Genomic DNA, 18,148 nt, shown 5'->3' with positions numbered 1-18,148 from the left:
CCAGGGTAAATACATAGTTCATTAGCATAGTTTAATGAAAAACATTTCCATAAGAAAAACGCATTGGTTAGCTCAAGGTTTGAGAAAAGTTAAGTTCAGGTGGAACCAGGTGTTGTCATGGCAACACAGAATTTTAAGAGAAACCTCCTCTTAATTTTGTATGGAGAAGGGAAAAAAATCTGACACTTGTAGTTTGTTTCCTCCAGCTGCTTAAGAGAGAGATAAAATTGTCTGAGACTTGCAGCCTATTTCCTCCATTTGGAGACTCCTAGCCTTCCTTCCTGTTACCCTCTCCGTATCCAGGTCTCCTTTGCTTTCTGGGAGCATCCCAGGCTCTGTCCTGCCTCAGGGCCTTCTTGGACGTGTTCCTCAGCTGACGGTGCTTTTTCGCCCCTTTCACTACCTAGCCAGCTCCAACTCATCCTTTGCTGGCTGCATAATTGTCACTTTCTTTCTTTGTTTAAAAGATTTTTTTTGATGTGGACCATTTTTTAAGTCTTTATTGAATTTGTTACAGTATTGCAGTATTTGTTACAGTATTCTGTTTTATGTTTTGGTTTTTTGTCTTCAAGGCATGTGGGATCTTGGCTCCCTGACCAGGGGTCGAACCCTCACCTCCTGCATTGGAAGCAGAAATCTCAACCCCTGGACCACCAGGGAAGTCCCTAACTGTCGCTTTCTTAGTGAGGCTTTCCTTGACTAAAGTGTTTACTGTGTGTCAGACACTATGCTAAGTGCTTTACAGGCAACGCCTTACTTAATCTGAATATGGTCCTCATGAAGTGAAAGTGAAAGTGAAGTCGCTCAGTCATGTCCGACTCTTTGCGACCCCGTGGACTGTAGCCCGCTAGGCTCCTCTGTCCATGGGATTCTCCAGGCAAGAATACTGGAGTGGGTTGCCATTTCCTTCTAAGTTCTCCCATAATAACTGGAACTTTATCTTTAAAGTACTTACTATAGTTTACAGGTAAATGAATATTTCTATGCCTCCTTCAAATGACTGTAAGCTTTTTCTGTGTCTCTTTGGCTCACCCCTGCATCCCAGTGCCTAGCACAGTAACTGACCGATCTTGGGCACTCAGAATATAGTTGCTGGATGAACAAATGAATGGGAAACATTTGGAAAGTAGGCTGGGGCTTTTTATTTTTCTCTCTCAACTCACTCTCTTTCCTTTCTCATCAATTGTCAATTTAAACACCTTATTCTGATGCTCCCAACTTTTTATCTCCAGTAAGTTCTCTTTACTTAATCATCTGAATAATTGTGTGAAATAACCATTATTATCTCTATTTTATAGTTAGAACACCTGGAGAAAATTATATCTTCCAGTACTATCATCAAATGTAGGGCATTGTGGATGTTATAATGCGTTCCTAAGAAGGATTTACCATGTCATTCTCATTACAGAGTGCTGGATCAGTCTTTTTCAACATGACTTGCATTGAATTCAGAGTTAAAGACTCCTGTAAAATTTGTTATATAGACACCTGGATTGATCTAAGTATTAGATAAAGATTCTGGATGTGAGTGGGGTCTGTTGAACTGGATAAACAGCATTCTTTACAGAATTAAGATTTAAGAAAGTTTATTTTTGCCTTGGTATGCCATGAGTAATACAAGGTACCATTCATAAATAGTATATAAATTTTAAAGCACCCACATGTTACTAAAGAAACAAATCCACTTCTGTAGTTGTAGCTTTCCTATAGGCCATACTTTCTTTCCTGTTGTATAAAACCCTTTAGGATTAGACACTAACTCAAATGCCTTAAGAGTCTTGAAAAGGAAAGCTGCAACAGATTAACATTCATACTGTCCCTGTACGAATCTCTGAGCAAGTGAAGTCAGAGTTAAGTCACGAGGGACAGGAGTTGGCCCAGGAATGAGGTGGGAGAGGATTGCAACTGCAGGGTGTCCAGGTGAGATCCTCCATGCCAGAGGACAGCATTGGGCCACTCACTCAGGGAACTACTACCAGTTTCCACTGGGCAGCAGGAGCCCAGGAGGACTGCTAGCAGAGCAGTGACATTGTTTAACTGACATTTCAGAAAGATCATGATGGAGACCATCAAAATTGTATTGGAATGGAGACTTCCCTTAGCAGTTCAGTGGTTGAGACTTCACCTTCCAATGTTGGCGGTATGGGTTCCATCCTTGGTTGGTTGGGGATCTGGGGCCCCAGAGGCCTCACAGCAAAAAAAACATAAAACAGAAGTGATATGGTAACAAATTGAATAAAGACTTGAAAAATGGTCAAAAAATCTTTTAAAAAATTGCACTGAAATTAAGATACACTTGAGACTCTGTGGGGATGGATGGGAAAGAAGGGATTTGGTAATGGATGAGCCCTGGGGCAGGTGGGAGAGGAGGAATCAGGGTGTCACTTGATTTCTGAGCTTGGATGGGGGATGGTGGAAGGTATTCTTCAAAGCGGGGAAAGGAGAAATGTTTGGGGGGAGAGAGAAGAAAGGTGAGCTCTGTTTTAGACATACCTGTGGAGATGTCCAGTGAGCAAATAAAAAAGTCAAGAATTTGAGAGAGAGAGACCTGAAAATGCCCATTGATTTAATTACACAGAACATATTAGAGACCTCAAGAAATGCTATTTAGATGAAGTGAGGCTGGAGGCTAGACTGGAGGGTGTGGAGGATGAGTAGAAAGTGAATATACTTATGCATGAAAGTTGCTCAGTGGTGTCTGACTCTTTTCAACTCGTGGACTGTAGCCCGCCAGGCTCCTCTGTCCGTGGAATTCTCCAGGCCAGAATACTGAAGTGAGTAGCTATTCCCTTCTCCAGGGAATCTTCCCAACCCAGGAATCGAACCCAGGTCTCCTGTATTGCAGGTGGATTCTTTACCACCTGAGCCACGGGGGAAGCCCTGTGAATAGCTGTGTACAATCAGGAACAGACTGGTCTTCAGACAGCTTGCCCTGCGGATGGGAGAGGGCAGCAGCTAGGGGGTGAAGAATCGTTTTTAAAAATAAGGATCTTTCTTTTTTTGGCACTTAAAAAAAAATACAGAGACAGTATCAACTGTACATGCTAAGAAAATTTAACAATACAGAAATTATAAAAATAAAAGTAAAAACTTGTCAGCCTATTTTTTGACCAGACTCTTGAGCTGTGGGCCTGGCACCTACCATTAAGCACTCTCCACTTCTGGCTGATCCAACCAGTCCATCTGAAAGGAAATCAGTCCTGAATATTCACTGGAAGGAGTGATGCTGAAGCTGAAACTCCAATACTTTGCCCACCTGATGCGAAGAACTGACTCATTTGAAAAGACCCTGATGCTGCAAAAGATTGAAGTCAGGAGGAGAAGGGGATGACAGAGGATGAGATGGCTGGATGGCATCACTGACTCAAGGGACTGAGTGGACTCTGGGAGTTGGTGATGGACAGGGAGGATTGGTGTGCTGCAGTCCATGGGGTCGCAAAAACTTGGACACGACTGAGCGACTGAATCGAAATGAACTGACTTCTGGCCCATTTCCATTTAAATCTACTCAAGCCTCTTACACCCAATATTGAACAATCAATAATGATAGTAGAAACCCTCATTCCTATAACACTATCCCATTGCTACCCCTTCTCTTTCTACCACAGCCAAACTTCCCAAAGGGAGAAACAAAACACATTTTTCAACTCATTAAGTTCAGGCCCCAAGTACTCTTTGAATTGTCATTCACGGCTACTAAATTCAGTAGATATTTGTCAAGCCTTATCTTGTTTAATCTCTTCATAGCAGTTAACAGTATTGATTACTTTCCTTTAAACTTCCTTTTCCCTTGGTTTCCTCAACATTATCTCATCCAAGTTTAATTTCTATGTCTCTGGAAATTTTCCTCTTTGTGCAATCATTTACTTTCTTTCTTTTTAAAGCTTTTCAGCTGTGCCACGTGGTATGCAAGCTCTTAATTCCCTGGCCAGAATTCAAACCTGCACCTTGTACAGTGGAAGCACAGTATCTTAACCACTGGACTGCCAGGAAAGTCTTTGGAATAATTTACTTTCTTATTAAATTTTGGGACATCTGTCCTTTGCCCTCTTTTCTTTTCATGTGGCATGATCTGGCAAACTTAATTACTCTTTAACTACAGTGTGGCACAAAGGTTGAGTTCAAACAAACTCTGTCCCCTTCTGGCTGTTTCGTATTTTCAAATAATGATCAATACTCCAATTTTCTGATACCAACTGGGTGTTCAATAATTTAATTCAATTAAAACTCCAACTGCTTGGAGTCAGTACACACCTTGGATTAAGGGCTTAATCTCACAAGACTGCTGCCATTTCAGATATGGGCTGCAAATGGGGTACCCAGCTTACCACCACTTCTGCCTGGCTGAATTATAAATTTAGAGAGTCTCATGCCCCATCTCCCTGTACACCCTGCCACAATCTAGTAATTCACAAAATTCAGGAAAGCATATACTTTCCATAACAATTTTATTATAAAGTATATAACTCAGAGACAACCAAATACAAGGTTTGAGGTAGAGATGAGAGGGTGGAGAAGCGTTGGCCCAGAACTTCCATGCCCTCCCAGTACATCAAGTTCACCAACTTGAACTCTCCCTCAAATCTTGTCAGAGTTTTTACTTGAGGTTTTATCATGTAGGTACAACTGATTAACTCATTTGTCACTGGTGATTGAACTCAACCTCTAATACTCTCCCTCCCTAGAGGTCAGCAGGTGGACTGAAAGTTCCAAAGTCTAATCACATAGTTGGTTCCCTAATTCTAAAGTAATACTCTTCACTAGCCTTATTAGTATAAATTCAAGTATGGTTGCAAAGGGCTTGTTATGAATAACAAAAGATACTCCATCACTCAGGAAATCCCCTTTATGTCTGGGTATTAGACTCACTTAGGTCTTTTTCCATCTCTGGTTGTTTCTTCCGTCTCCTTTGAAAGTTCATCCCCTTTTATTAAACCTTTAAATGTTGGCCGTATTTAAGACGTGCTTGGTTCAATGATTCATTCATGTATTGAGTCTACTCAATAAAGTGTTTATTAAACATCTGCTATATATCAGGTTCTCTTCTGAGTGCTAGGCTTAGAGCAGTGAAAAAATATACAAAAATATTTTAAAGTCTTTTATGGGTGTTATTCATATGATGCATTCCTCAGAAGATTCTGTTGTATGGTTCTCATTATAAAATGCTGGCTTGGTTTTTCTCAACATTGCTTTTGTTGAGTTCAAAGTTAGAAGGTGATCAGAATTAAGGAAAAAGAAACTAGAAAAAGCTGATAGGGAGTACCAGAATGGGGATTGGATTACAATTAAATAGGCTAGTCAGAGTAAAACCTCCCTAAAAAGATGATATTTTAACAAAGATTTGATGAAAATGAAGGAGGTAACCATTTAGGTGTTTGGGAAGACGACAAATGCAAAGGCTGGGGCAGGAGTAGGCTTGGTTTTTCAAGGCATGTCAAAGAGGCTATACTGGGGCTACATCAAGGCTAGTGAAGTATACAGAAAGAGTAGTGAAGGCTGGAAAGCTAAATTGCAAAGAACTTTGGTGGTCATTGTAAAGACTTTGCCTTTTGTACTGAGTGAGATGGGGCACCATTGGAAGGGTATGAGTAGAGCAGGGACATGATCTGACTTACATGAGCTAGCTTAACAGTATCACTTTTTCTGTTAGATAGAGAAGAGGCTGAAAGGGTGATTTTCTTCCCTCTGCCCTCAAGTCAATTTCTTTCTGTTAGGTAAAAGACGACCAGGTACACCAAAAAAAAATCTCTGACAGGCTTTAATGGCGGAGCGCTCCCGGGGGGTTCCCGGACCGAACGGGGCAGGTCGAGGGAATCCGCGCCGAACCGCGTTGGGAGTTTGTTTATATATGCATGTTGCGAGGGATGGCTGGGCTAGCGGGTGGGAGTTTGGATAGGCTGCTGGTTCGCGGCGTCGCGAGCTGATAGGTTTCTCTGTGCAGCTGAGGCGGGGCGGCTTATGCAGCTGAGGCGGCGCGGTTCATGCAGCTGGGGCGGGGCGGCTTTAGCTGGCGGAGTGTGCTGTCCTTGGTCCCTGGCATCTGGGAGGCTCCCTCTGTTAGGGACTTCCCCCGCCGGCAGGGGAGAGGAGGGGCAGCCCATCATGGCCCCCGGGGTCCGACCTTACACTTTCCTTTCCCACTTTGGAAAGCAGTTTCCACCATCCAAACCCAGAAGCCTGGATGGTAGCAGACTCCTCCTTCTCTCCCATGCCTTACATCCAATCAGGTACCACTAATCAGGGTGACCAGTTAGGAAGTTATTGCAGTAGTCTAGATGAGGGCAATGTTGGCTTGGACCAGGGTAGGGGTGGTAGAGGTAGTTATTCCAGATGTAATTGCATGTAAAGGCAGTAGGGTCTGATGAATTACAAGTGGAGTATAAGAGAAAGAAAGAAGTCAGGGTGACACCAAGGATTTTGGCCTGAGCAAAACTGGAAGTGTCGAATTGCCCACAGCTGAGACAGGGCAGACAGTAAGAGGAACAGGCTTAGGGAAGAAGATCAGGAATTCAGTTTGGGGTGTATTAGGTTTGAGATAGACAAAAAGACTCACGCAGTAGAATAGAGTGCATAGACACAGACCCACACATATGTGGACCCCTGATTTACAATGAAGGTGTCCCTGCAGTCTGGCAGAGAAAATATGATCTTTTTATCAAAGGGTGCTAGATCCATTGGATAGCTGATGGAAAAAAAAAAAAAAAAGAGCCTTGACTGTATTACATCTCATGCACAAAAATCAATTCCAGATGGATTGTAGATATAAACCTGAAAGGTACAACAGTAAAACTTCTAGAAGACAACCTGGGAGGTCTTCATGACCATAGGGGAAATAGTCTTTGACAAAACACAAAAATCACAAACCATAAAGGAAATATATTGATAAGTTGAACTTCATTATAGTTCAGAATTTTTATTAACTGAAAGATCCCAGTGGTAATAATGCAAAGGCAAGCCTCAGAGTGGAAGGAGGTATTTGCAAAAACACATCTGATGAAGGATTTAAGTATGAAGAGCTTCTACACACCAAGAAGGACAGTCTAACACCACATTCCACACACACACCCTGCACACTTGGGACTCTATAAAGATGCTGGTAGTGTTCCACCTGATGTTCCACTTCTTAACATCTTGCAGGTCATTTTGAAATAATCGGTTACAGTTTTGATCTGTTTTGTGGATATGTCTTTCTGGACACACTATTGTTTATAGGGGTATTATTTTGCTCCTTAAGTTTTTTTTTTTTTTTTTAATGTAACAACTTCATGAGCATTCAACCTAAATCCTTTTTTGTTGCTGATTTTTATGTATTTTTATTGAACTTTAGAGTAAGGCTTTTATAACTTTTTATAACTTTTATAACTTCACAGAGCTTCCTCTGTGTTTTGGTAAAATATTAAAATATGAAGCCTGCTTTCTGAGATTTGCGGTATCTGTTCTCCTGGACTTTGATCAGGACCTTGCCTCTCTCTCTCTCGTCCTTGCTCAATTTTGATTCTACTCCTTGAATTTTCTCTCCAGCTGGGAGCCCTGTTCTGGAGGGAAGCCCTGGGACATGAGTTCTGAGAGTTCATAGGAGCCAGACTGCCCTAGCCCTCTCAGTCCTTATGGGTGTCCCTTACACGCTCCATTTCACCTGTGCCTTCTGTACCTGTTGCTATTTTGGAGTTATGTTCTCGAGCGCATCAGACACTGACCCATTTCTTCCTTGTTCTCATATTGATGCTGACACTGTGCAGCACTGAATTATTGATTTGTCCCCACTTGCCTTCATCTGGGGATTCACAGGGATAATTTATTACTGAAGTTTTATTGTAAAGATTCATAGTTTAGTTTTGCTTTCTAGTTGCTTATCTGTTTTTATGTGACAGTTCAAGGCGAATGAAAAGCTATGCTGCTGCAGCTATCTTCCCAGAATCTCCCATGTGTATACTTTATTGTATGTATACTTAAAAAAAGACTTTTAATTTTTAGAGAAGTTTTAGCTTCACAGAACAATTGAACCGAAACTATGGAGAGTTCTCATACACTCCCTCTCCTCTAGTTTCTTGTACTATTAATATCTTGCATTAGTGGTACAGTGATTATAAGTGATGAACCAGTAGTGTTAGCATCAACAAAAGCCCGTAATTTACATTTGGGTTCATTCCTTGTAGTTCTGTGGTTTTTGACAAATGTATCAATGTGATGTATATTATGTATTTCTAAAAGAGTTAAAAAAAATAACCCTCTGCTTAGAAACAGCTTACCTGTTTCTGGTTCTGAGACCTTAAGACATGGATTTGTACCTAAGTTCTCATGGAGGGAATTCTGTGGTGGTGGTGGTGGTTTAGTCGTTAAGTAGTGTCCGACTCTTGCAACCTGATGGACTGTAGCCCACCAGGCTCCTCTGTCCATGGGATTTCCCATGCAAGAAAACTGGAGTGGGTCCACGGGATTTTCCAGGCAAGGAAACTGGAATGGGTTGCCCTTTCCTTCTCCAGGGGATCTTCCCAATGCGGGGACCGAACCTGCGTCTCCTGATTCTCCTGCATTGGCAGGAGGATTCTTTACCACTGAGCTACCTGAGAAACCTCTATAGTACCACTGAGCACACACAAAAAGAATATCACAGAATTTGCTGACAGTTTTGATCAATATGGACTTCCCTAGTGGCTCACACAGTAAAGAATCCTCCTGTAAAGCAGGAGACTCGGGTTCAATCCCTGGGTCGGAAAGATCCCCTGGAGATGGGAATGGCTACCCACTCCAGTATTCTTGCCTGGAGAATTCCATGGACAGAGGAGCCTGGAGGGCTATAGTTCATGGGATCACAAAGAGTTGGACATACTGAAAGACTAACACTTTCACCTTGATCAATATTTTCTCACCAAAACTGCACATTAACTTTAACAGCCAAAATACTTTCCTATGGTGCTGTAACAAACAAACAAACATAGTGGCCTAAAATGACGATAATTATCTTGTAGTTCTGGAGGTCAGAACTTTGAAATGGGTCTCATGCAGTTACTAAAATAGAGATGTAAGCAGGGTAGGAGGTTTGGTAGGGGGAGAATCTGTTTCTTTGCCTTTTCCAGCCTCTAGAGGGTGCCCTCATTCCTTGGTTTGATCACCCAGCCAGCAATTGTATATCACTCAAAATTCTCCTAGCCAGGCTTCAACAGTACATGAACCATAAACTTCCAGATGTTCAAGATGGATTTAGAAAAGGCAGAGGAACCAGAGATCAAATTGCCAACATCCGCTAGATCATTGAAAAAGCAAGAGAGTTCCATAAAAACATCTACTTTTGCTTTATTGACTATGCCAAAGCCTTTGACTGTGTGGATCACAACAAACTGTGGAAAATCTTAAAGAGATGGGAATACCAGACCACCTAACCTACCTTCTGAGAAATCTGTAGGCAGATCAAAAAGAAACAGTTAGAACTGGGCATGGAACAACAGACTTGTTCTAAATTGGGAAAGGAGTATGCCAAGGCTGTATACTGTCACCCTGCTTATTTAACTTATATGCAGAATATATCATGCAAAATGCCAGGCTGGATGAAGCACAAGCTGGAATCAAGATTGCTGGGAGAAATATCAATAACCTCTGATACGCAGATGACACCACCCTTATGGCAGAAAGCAAAGAACAAAAGAGCCTCTTAATGAAAGTGAAAGAGGAGAGTGAAAAAGTTGGCTTAAAAGTCAACATTCAGAAAACGAAGATTATGGCATCTGGTCCCATCACTTCATGGCAAATAGATGGGGAAACAAAGGAAACAGAGACAGACTTAATTTTGGGGGGCTCCAAAATCACTGCAGATGGTGACTGCCGCCTTGAAATTAAAAGTCGGTTACTCCTTGGAAGAAAAGCTATGACCAACTTAGATAGCATATTAAAAAGCAGAGATATTACTTTGCCAACAAATGTCTGTCTAGTCAAAGCTATGGTTTTTCCAGTGGTCATATATGGATGTGAGAGTTGAATAGAGAAAGCTGAGCACCAAAGAACTGATGCTTTTGAACTGTAGTGTTAGAGAAGACTCATGAGAGTCCCTTGGACTGCAAGGAGATCAAACCAGTCCATCTTAAAGGAAATCAGTCCTGAATATTCATTGGAAGGACTGATGCTGAAGCTGAAACTCCAATACTTTGGCCACCTGATGAGAAGAGCTGACTCATTTGAAAAGATTCTGATGCTGGGAAAGATTGAAGGCGGGAGAAGAAGGGGACGACAGAGGATGAGATGGTTGGATGGCATCACCAACTCAATGGACGTGAGTTTGAGTAAACTCTGGGAGTTGGTGATGGACAGGGAGGCCTGGCGTGCTTCAGTCCATGGGGTTGCAAACAGTTGGACACAAATGAGAGACTGAACTTATTCACTCACTTATTCCAACCTGTCTGTCTTCACAACTCCTTTAACTTGTTCTGCTTGCCTCTTTCACACTTAAGGACTGTTGTGATTACCTTTAGCCCATGCAGACAACCCAGGGTCTCATTTCAAGATCCTTAATGCAATCACTCAGAGAAGGCAATAGCACCCCAATCCAGTGTTCTTGCCTGGAGAATCCCAGGGGTAGGGGAGCCTGGTGGGCTGCCGTCTCTGGAGTCGCACAGAGTCGGACACGACTGAAGCAACTTAGCAGCAGCAGCAGCAGTAGCAATGCAATCACTCAGAGAAGGCGATGGCACCCCACTCCAGTACTCTTGCCTGGAAAATCCCATGGACAGAGGAGCCTGGTAGGCTGCAGTCCATGGGGTCTCGAAGAGTTGGACACGACTGAGGGACTTCACTTTCACTTTTCACTTTCATGCATTTGGAAAAGGAAATGGCAACCCATTCCAGTGTTCTCGCCTGGAGAATCCCAGGGACGGGGGAGCCTGATGGGCTGCTGTCTATGGGGTCACACAGAGTCGGACACGACTGAAGCAACTTAGCAGCAGCAGCAGCAGCAACGCAGTCACTTCTGACAAAATCTCTTTTGCCATGTGGGTGACATATTCATAGGTTCTGGGGACTAGATGTAGACATCTATCAGGACCTACTATTCTGCCTGCCACAAATATATTTAGATAATTACCTATTTCTTCCATTTACTTTTAAAAAATTGAAGCATAATTTATTTATAATATTAGTGTCAAGTGTACAAAATAGTGATTAATATGTTTATAGATTATACCCTATTTAATTTTTCCATTCTGAATCTTCTGAATTTCTGGTCAGTAGGTAAAATTTTTGGCTATTAGAAACATCCTTTGAGGAATTAGGAAAATTTTATACACCATTATTTCCAAATGTACTTTAAGGCTAATTTTCCTCAATAAGCTAAGAGGTATGCTTATCTCAATACCTAATAGTTTGTACCTTTAGGTGATGACCACTGTCTTATTAGGGGCCTAGAAGAACTTCAAAATTTAGTCTTCTGGGCCTTACACAGAGAAAGATTGCTCCATTATTTAATCTTTTTGGTTTCCAAATTGAGTATATAAGAACTAACATATACTAATATATAAAATGAGATCTTGGGGACTCTGTCCTCTTCTGTAAAAAGAGGGGTAAGAGTATGACTCAGCAGTCTCACTACTGGGCATATACCTTGAGAAAACCGTAACTGAAAAAGACTCATGAACCCCACTGTTTATTGCAGCATTATTTGCAATAGTTAGGACATGGAAGCAACCTAGATGTCCATCAACAGATGAATGGATGAAGAAGTTGTGGCACATATATACAATGGAATAGTACTTAGCCATAAAAGGGAATGAATCTGAGTCAGTTCTAGTGAGGTAGATGAACCTAGAGCCTGTTATATAGAGTGAAGTAAGTCAGAAAGAGAAAAATAAATAGTGTATAATAACACATATGGGATCTAGAAAGATGGTACTGATGAGCCTATTTGCAGGGCAGGAGTAGAGAGGCACACCCTGAGACAGAGACTTGTGGACATGGTGGGGGAAGGAGACGGTGGGACGAATTGAGAGAGCAGCATTGAAACATATACATTACCACATGTAAAATAGAGAGCTACTGGGAAGTTGTATGTATAACACACGAAACTCAACCCAGTTCCCTGTGACAGCCTAGAGGGGTGGGATGGGGTGTGGGGTGCAAGGGAAGCTCAGGAGGGAGGAACATAAGTATACTATAGCTGATTCACCATGTTGTATGGCAGAAACCAATACAACATAGTAAAGCAATTATCCTCCAATTTAAAAAAATAAAAGAGGAGTAAGATGCTCCTCTTGTCTTTCTCCAATGCTTATATCCATGGCAAGACTAAATATGCTAAAGGACGGTGGAGTATGTTTAGCAGTTTAAACTAGCTCAGAAATGCCTATCCTAGCTAGCTCTCCTTGAAACCTGGACTACAGGGCTTGTCCCCATCAAATCTCATGGAATAGCAGAGGGGATGGATTTCTGAGTTTTTGCTTTTGGGGTGCTTTGCCAGTGGCTATATTGAGAGTAGCTAATTAGCAGTATCTGTGTCCTCCCTATAGTGGGATTAAGGTCGGAGAAAGCAGGTTCCAAGGCATAGGAATCTATTGTGTGAAAAGTCTGTAGGTCTGCCAAGTTTCTAGGGCTGCAAGACAAAAGTATGTAGAATTCTAAGGGCCCTCGTAGAAAAATGAGTCACATTGAAGATAGTGCTTTCTCACAGGGGAGCTGACAGCTGCAGGAAGCAAGGGCTCTAGCTGTAGGATTTCTCACTTCAGAGCAGAAACCACAGAAACCATAGCCATCTTTACTATGGAATGTGTTTGTCACTCAGTCATGTCTGACTCTTTGTGACCCCATGGACTATAGCCCTCCAGGCTCCTCTGTCCTTGGAATTCTCCAGGCAAGAATACTGGAGTGGGTTGCCATTCCCTCCTCCAGGAGATTTCCCAACCTAGAGATCAAACCTGGGTCTCCAGCATTGCAGGCAGATTCTTTACTGTCTCAGCCACAAGAGAAGCCCCTAGTATAGAGGTGAAGAGACGGCAGGGAGAGGGAGAGAGACAGGAGGATAGAGGGAAGAAGAATAAAGAACATAAGACTCTTATTTACATTTCCTTGGTTTCTACTATCACACTGGATATAGAGATCTTAACATATTATTTTTCTTTTTGAAAGTGAAAGTTGCTCAATTGTGTCCAACTCTTTGCAACCCCAAGGCGGATATAGTCCATGGAATTCTCCAGGCCAGAATACTGGAGTGGGTAGCTCCTCTCTTCTCCAGGGGATCTTCCCAACCCAGGGATGGAACCCAGGTCTCTCGCATTGTAGGTGGATTCTGTACTAGCTGAGCCACCAGGGAAGCTTGTTTTTGTCTTTACAATAAGGTAATAAAAGCTACCACTTATTGGGGAGCTACCAGGTACTAGATATTGAATGAGGCACTTTATGTTCATAATATCTCACTTAATTATCTCATAGAAACCGATAAAGTATGTCTTGAAATCTCCATTTTAAAGGGGAAGAAATAGCTTCAAGAGATTTATGAACTTTCCCAGGATCATACAGTTAGTAAGTTATAGAGCAGGAATTTGAACTCAGTTCTTTTTGACAATATGCGAAATCTCTCATTTAATAAACATGGGTAATTCCAAGGCATAATCTCAATATCATTCCTGGAAACATACACTTGTTGAAGCCTGTGGTTCTTCTATCACATCGCAGAATACAGGTACTTAATCTTCTCTGTAAAGATTAAGTACCATCTGATAAATTAAAGGAGGGAGCTAGAGAGTGAACAGTTAGCCTGGCGGACCTGCAGGGGGCATCAGAGGCCCATTGAGCATCCGTGTTACTCAGTCCTGTCCGACTCTTCAACCCTATGGATCGCGTTCTGCCAGGCACCTCTGGGATTCTCCCGGCAAGAATTCTAGAGTGGGTTGCCACTCCCTTCTCCAGGGAACCTTCCTGAGCCAGGGATCAAACTGTGGTCTGCACTGCAGGCAGATTCTTTACCATGGGAACCACCAGGGAAGCCGGACTGAACCTCAAGACTGACTCAGAAAGAAGGCTAAGGGCGCTGTGACCAGGGGTGTTGCTCCGTGTGGAGATGAGGGGCAGAAGTAAAAGGCAGTGAACCTTGCAGATGGAAGGGGGAGATATTTCACTCTGCGCCCTGCTGTTTTCCCACCTCATTTCTCTTCCTCTTCTTTTATTTTTTGTTTTGTTTTCATGCTCTTTCAACTTTTTTCCTAATCGTGTTCACCATAATTGCATTTTACTCTTCTCTCTACCTTTCCCCCTTACCTTTAGATTATTTCTCTCTCTCTTTTCTTCTTCTTTTGGCTGTGCCACACACTTGCAAGATCTTAGTTCCCCAGCCATGGACTGAATCCGCCCTAGCCCTGAAAGTACCAAGTTCCAACTGCTCGGGGAATTCTCTTTCTCTTCTTTTTAAGAACTTCAGATTTGTCTTAAAATTTGCCCTCATACAGGGCAGCAAAAGAGACACAGTTGTAAAGAACAGACTTTTGAACTCAGTGGGAGAAGGTGAGGGTGGGATGATTTGAGAGAATGGCAGTGAACATGTATGTTACCGTATGTGAAATAGATGAGCAATGCAAGTTTGTTGCATGAAGCAGGGCACCCAAAGTCGGTGCTGTGGGACAACCCAGAGGGATGGGGTGGGGAGGGGGGTTCAGGATGGAGGGACACATGGGTACCTGTGGCTGATTCATGTCGATGTATGGCCAAAATCACCACAATACTGTAAAGTAATTATCCTTCAATTAAAATAAATTGATTAAAAAAAATAAAATTGCCTTGGGCTTCCCTGGTGGTCCAGTGGTTAAGAAACCGCCTTGCAATGCGGGGGACAACAGTTTGATCCCTGGTCCAGAAAGATCCCACATGCCAAGAGGCAACTAAAACTGTGCGCCACAACTATGGAACCACACTCTGGAGCAGGTGAGCTGCGACTACGGAAACCCATGTGTCCCAGAGCCCACGCTCTGCAGCAAGGGAAGCCATTCCCATGAGGAACCCGCACAGCACGAGCAGAGAGTGGCCCCTATTCACTGCAACTAGAGAGAGCCCATGCAGCCGGGAAGCCCCAGTGCAGCCAAAAATAAATAAATAAAATTTTAAGAGATACATGCATAAAAATTGTCTTTATACATGTGAGTTAAATGTAATACAATGGCAGCATCGATATTCTAAAATGAATAATTACTACCAAGAGAAAAGAGTACTAAGTGCTAGGAGGTGCTTATTGGTTTTGGTTTTAGGTGGTGGGGGTGGGGGTGATGGGGGGTGGTGAGGGACACTGAATTAAAATCAAATGGAGAATTCCCAACAGTCCAGTGGTTAGGACTCAGTGCTTTCACTGTGAAGGGCCCAGGTTCAATCCCTAGTCAGGGAACTAAGATCCTGCAAGCTGTGTGAGCTAAGTCATTTCAGTTGTTTCCAATTCTGCATGACCCTTTGGACTGTAGTCTGTCAGCCTCCTCAGTTGACAGAACTGTGTTCCTTTCAAGAGGCTTCAGGGGAAAAATGTGTTTATTTGTCCTTTCAACTTCTAGAGGCTACTTGCATTCCTTGGCTCATGGACCCTTTCTTCCATCTCCAAAGCCAGCAGTGTTGCATCTGTCTGTACTCTTGCCTGGAAAATGCCATGGACAGAGGGGCCTGGTAGGCTGCAGTCCATGGGTCGCTAGGAGTCGAACACAACTGAAGCGACTTAGCAGCAGCAGCAGCAGTACCGTTCTTTAATAATTACACCTTCCTTGACTCTCACTCTTCTGCCTCCCTCTTCCACTTTTAAGGATTTTTGTGACTACATTGGGCACACTTGAATAATTCCTAGCTTACAGTCAGCTGATTAGAAACCTTAATTCCACCTGCAATCTTAATTCTCCTTTGTTATGTTATCTAACACGTTTATAGATTCTGGGGATTAGGATGTGGACATCTTGGTAGGGGGCATTATTCTGTCTGCTACATCAATTACCAGCATAGTTGACATCCTTAACATCTATCAACTAATTAAAAGAATTTGTTATTTACATAATCTGTCAGTTAATGAATTCTCTTTAAATCATGGGCTCTGTGAGTATGGTTCTTCCATCACTTATGGTCCAACATCCCTTTTCATAACAAACACTTTTATTCCCTTTACTCTCCTGAAACAAAACTCATAGACAATATAACATCTAGGGTAAAGAACTTGCCTACCAATGCAGGAGACACAAGAGAGATGGGTTTGGTCCCTTGGTCAGGAATTTCCCCTGGAGGGGGGCATGGCAACCCACTCCAGTTTTCTTGCCTGGAGAATCCCATGGACAGAGGAGCCTGGCGGGCTACAGTCCATAGGGTCACAAAGAGTTGGACGTGACTGAAGTGACTGAGCGTGCATGCATATATAATATCTATATGCATAACCTAAAAAAAGAATCTGATATTCAAATAGTCATATAGAAGAGAATAAAAGGGAAGTAACTTATACACTAAAAAACAAAAAAATTGAAAAACAAAAACCACTATCAGTTCCAATAGGTAATTGGTCCGATGTAACTCCCTTGGACGACATCGTGATGGAGTTGGAATCTCCCAAGTACACACAGAAGCCTTGTGATTCTGATAGCTACAGATACTGGCTGACACAGGTATGCTTGACTCAAATTGTTGTTGGTCATCTAATTTTGCAAAATGTGAACTATTCTTTGGAAGGGTCTGAACAACTATTCTTAGGGAAGGGTCTGAGCAACAAGAAGTTTAACTTTAGTTGATTTACATGATAGTTGTGTTCCTGGAAAATTTAGTAAATATTTAAGCTGTGAAGAAAAATATTTTGCATTTGTATGTAAAATGGAATTAGGCTTCAGGTTAAGATAATCAAAGTTTTTTTTTTTTTTTTAACCTACATGAAGACTGGGAGGATATATAAAGTTGTGTAGGATGTGAGGCAGTTCACCATTGTGCTGACCCATTAATTGCAGAACATCTAGTATCTAACCCCAATCTTAGCCCTACCCACTGAGTGTTGGCAGTGCTTGCCAATCATTGTGACAACCGAGCCAAAACCTAACAAAACAGAACAGCTCACCTGTGACTTTCCCAGACTAGCAGTGACATCATCCTTGATGAGAAACACCAGTGGTCAGCATTTTTGAGTTACCAGTGTTTTTCACTGGGAGAGATGATAGCATTAAAGTTGATATTTGTTGAGTTCTAATTATGCGCCATCCACTGTTCTAAATTTTTAATCTATTTAAACTTGTTTAATCCTCACAACAACCCTATGATGTAGAGTCAATTTATAGAAAAACCCAATTTATAGATAGGGAACTAAAACTTATTGAGTTTAGGCAATGCATTCAAGAAAATCTAGCTAGGGAATTCCCTGGTGGCCTAGAGGTTAGGACCCCATGCTTTTACTGCTGAGGGCCCTGGTATAATCCCTGGTTGGAGAACTAAGATCCCGTAAGCCTTGTGGCATGACCAAAAGGCAAAAAAAAAAAAAAGAGAGAAAAGAAAAGAAAACCTAGCTAGTAAGTAAAGAAATTGGAATCCAAACCTGGCAGTCTGGTGCTAGAGCCCTTGTGAGTAACCACTGCACCCCACTGCTTTATGGCAGAGGCTGCTCAGTCTTTAATTACTTTCCCCCCTGATAATAGCGATCCTCTTAATATCAGACAGTCCTAAGCTAATGTGTCTAAGCCTGCTGCTGGGGTAACTGATCAAAATATTTGACTCCCTTTCTAACTGTCTTGCTCCATTTCTCTCTCTCTCTCACACACACACATACCGCAGTCACACCACTTTTTCTTTCCCTCTGGTTCACTGGAAGGAATGATGATATCAAAGTTACTGCAGATCTGTGAGTGATGATAGTAAGGATTGGAGAAAATGAATCAGGGGCCATTCATTGGAAAGATTGTGTGTGTGTGTGTGTGTGTCTGTGTGTGTCTGTGTGTGTGTGTATTGTATTTTCACCACGGATGTAGTAACTTGGTTACAGTTGCTTGGTAACTGTTTACTGTTATAAGTAATTTTTTTAAAAAAGAAAACTGGCTCTGTGAAATTCCACACAGATTTTTCCACCCCCTTTACAGTCTCTAGTTCTCACTACTGTCATGGGAAAACAAAAACCCAGTAGTGCTCCATGCTTTACCTTTCCTCTTATTCCTCTCTTGTGTTTGGCAGCCTCTCATAGCACTCTGTA

The sequence above is a fragment of the Oryx dammah genome, unplaced genomic scaffold (genome assembly GCF_014754425.2).
Source record: "Oryx dammah isolate SB20612 unplaced genomic scaffold, SCBI_Odam_1.1 HiC_scaffold_28, whole genome shotgun sequence".
Classification (NCBI taxonomy): Eukaryota; Metazoa; Chordata; class Mammalia; order Artiodactyla; family Bovidae; genus Oryx; species Oryx dammah.
This window is presented reverse-complemented; position numbering follows the sequence as displayed.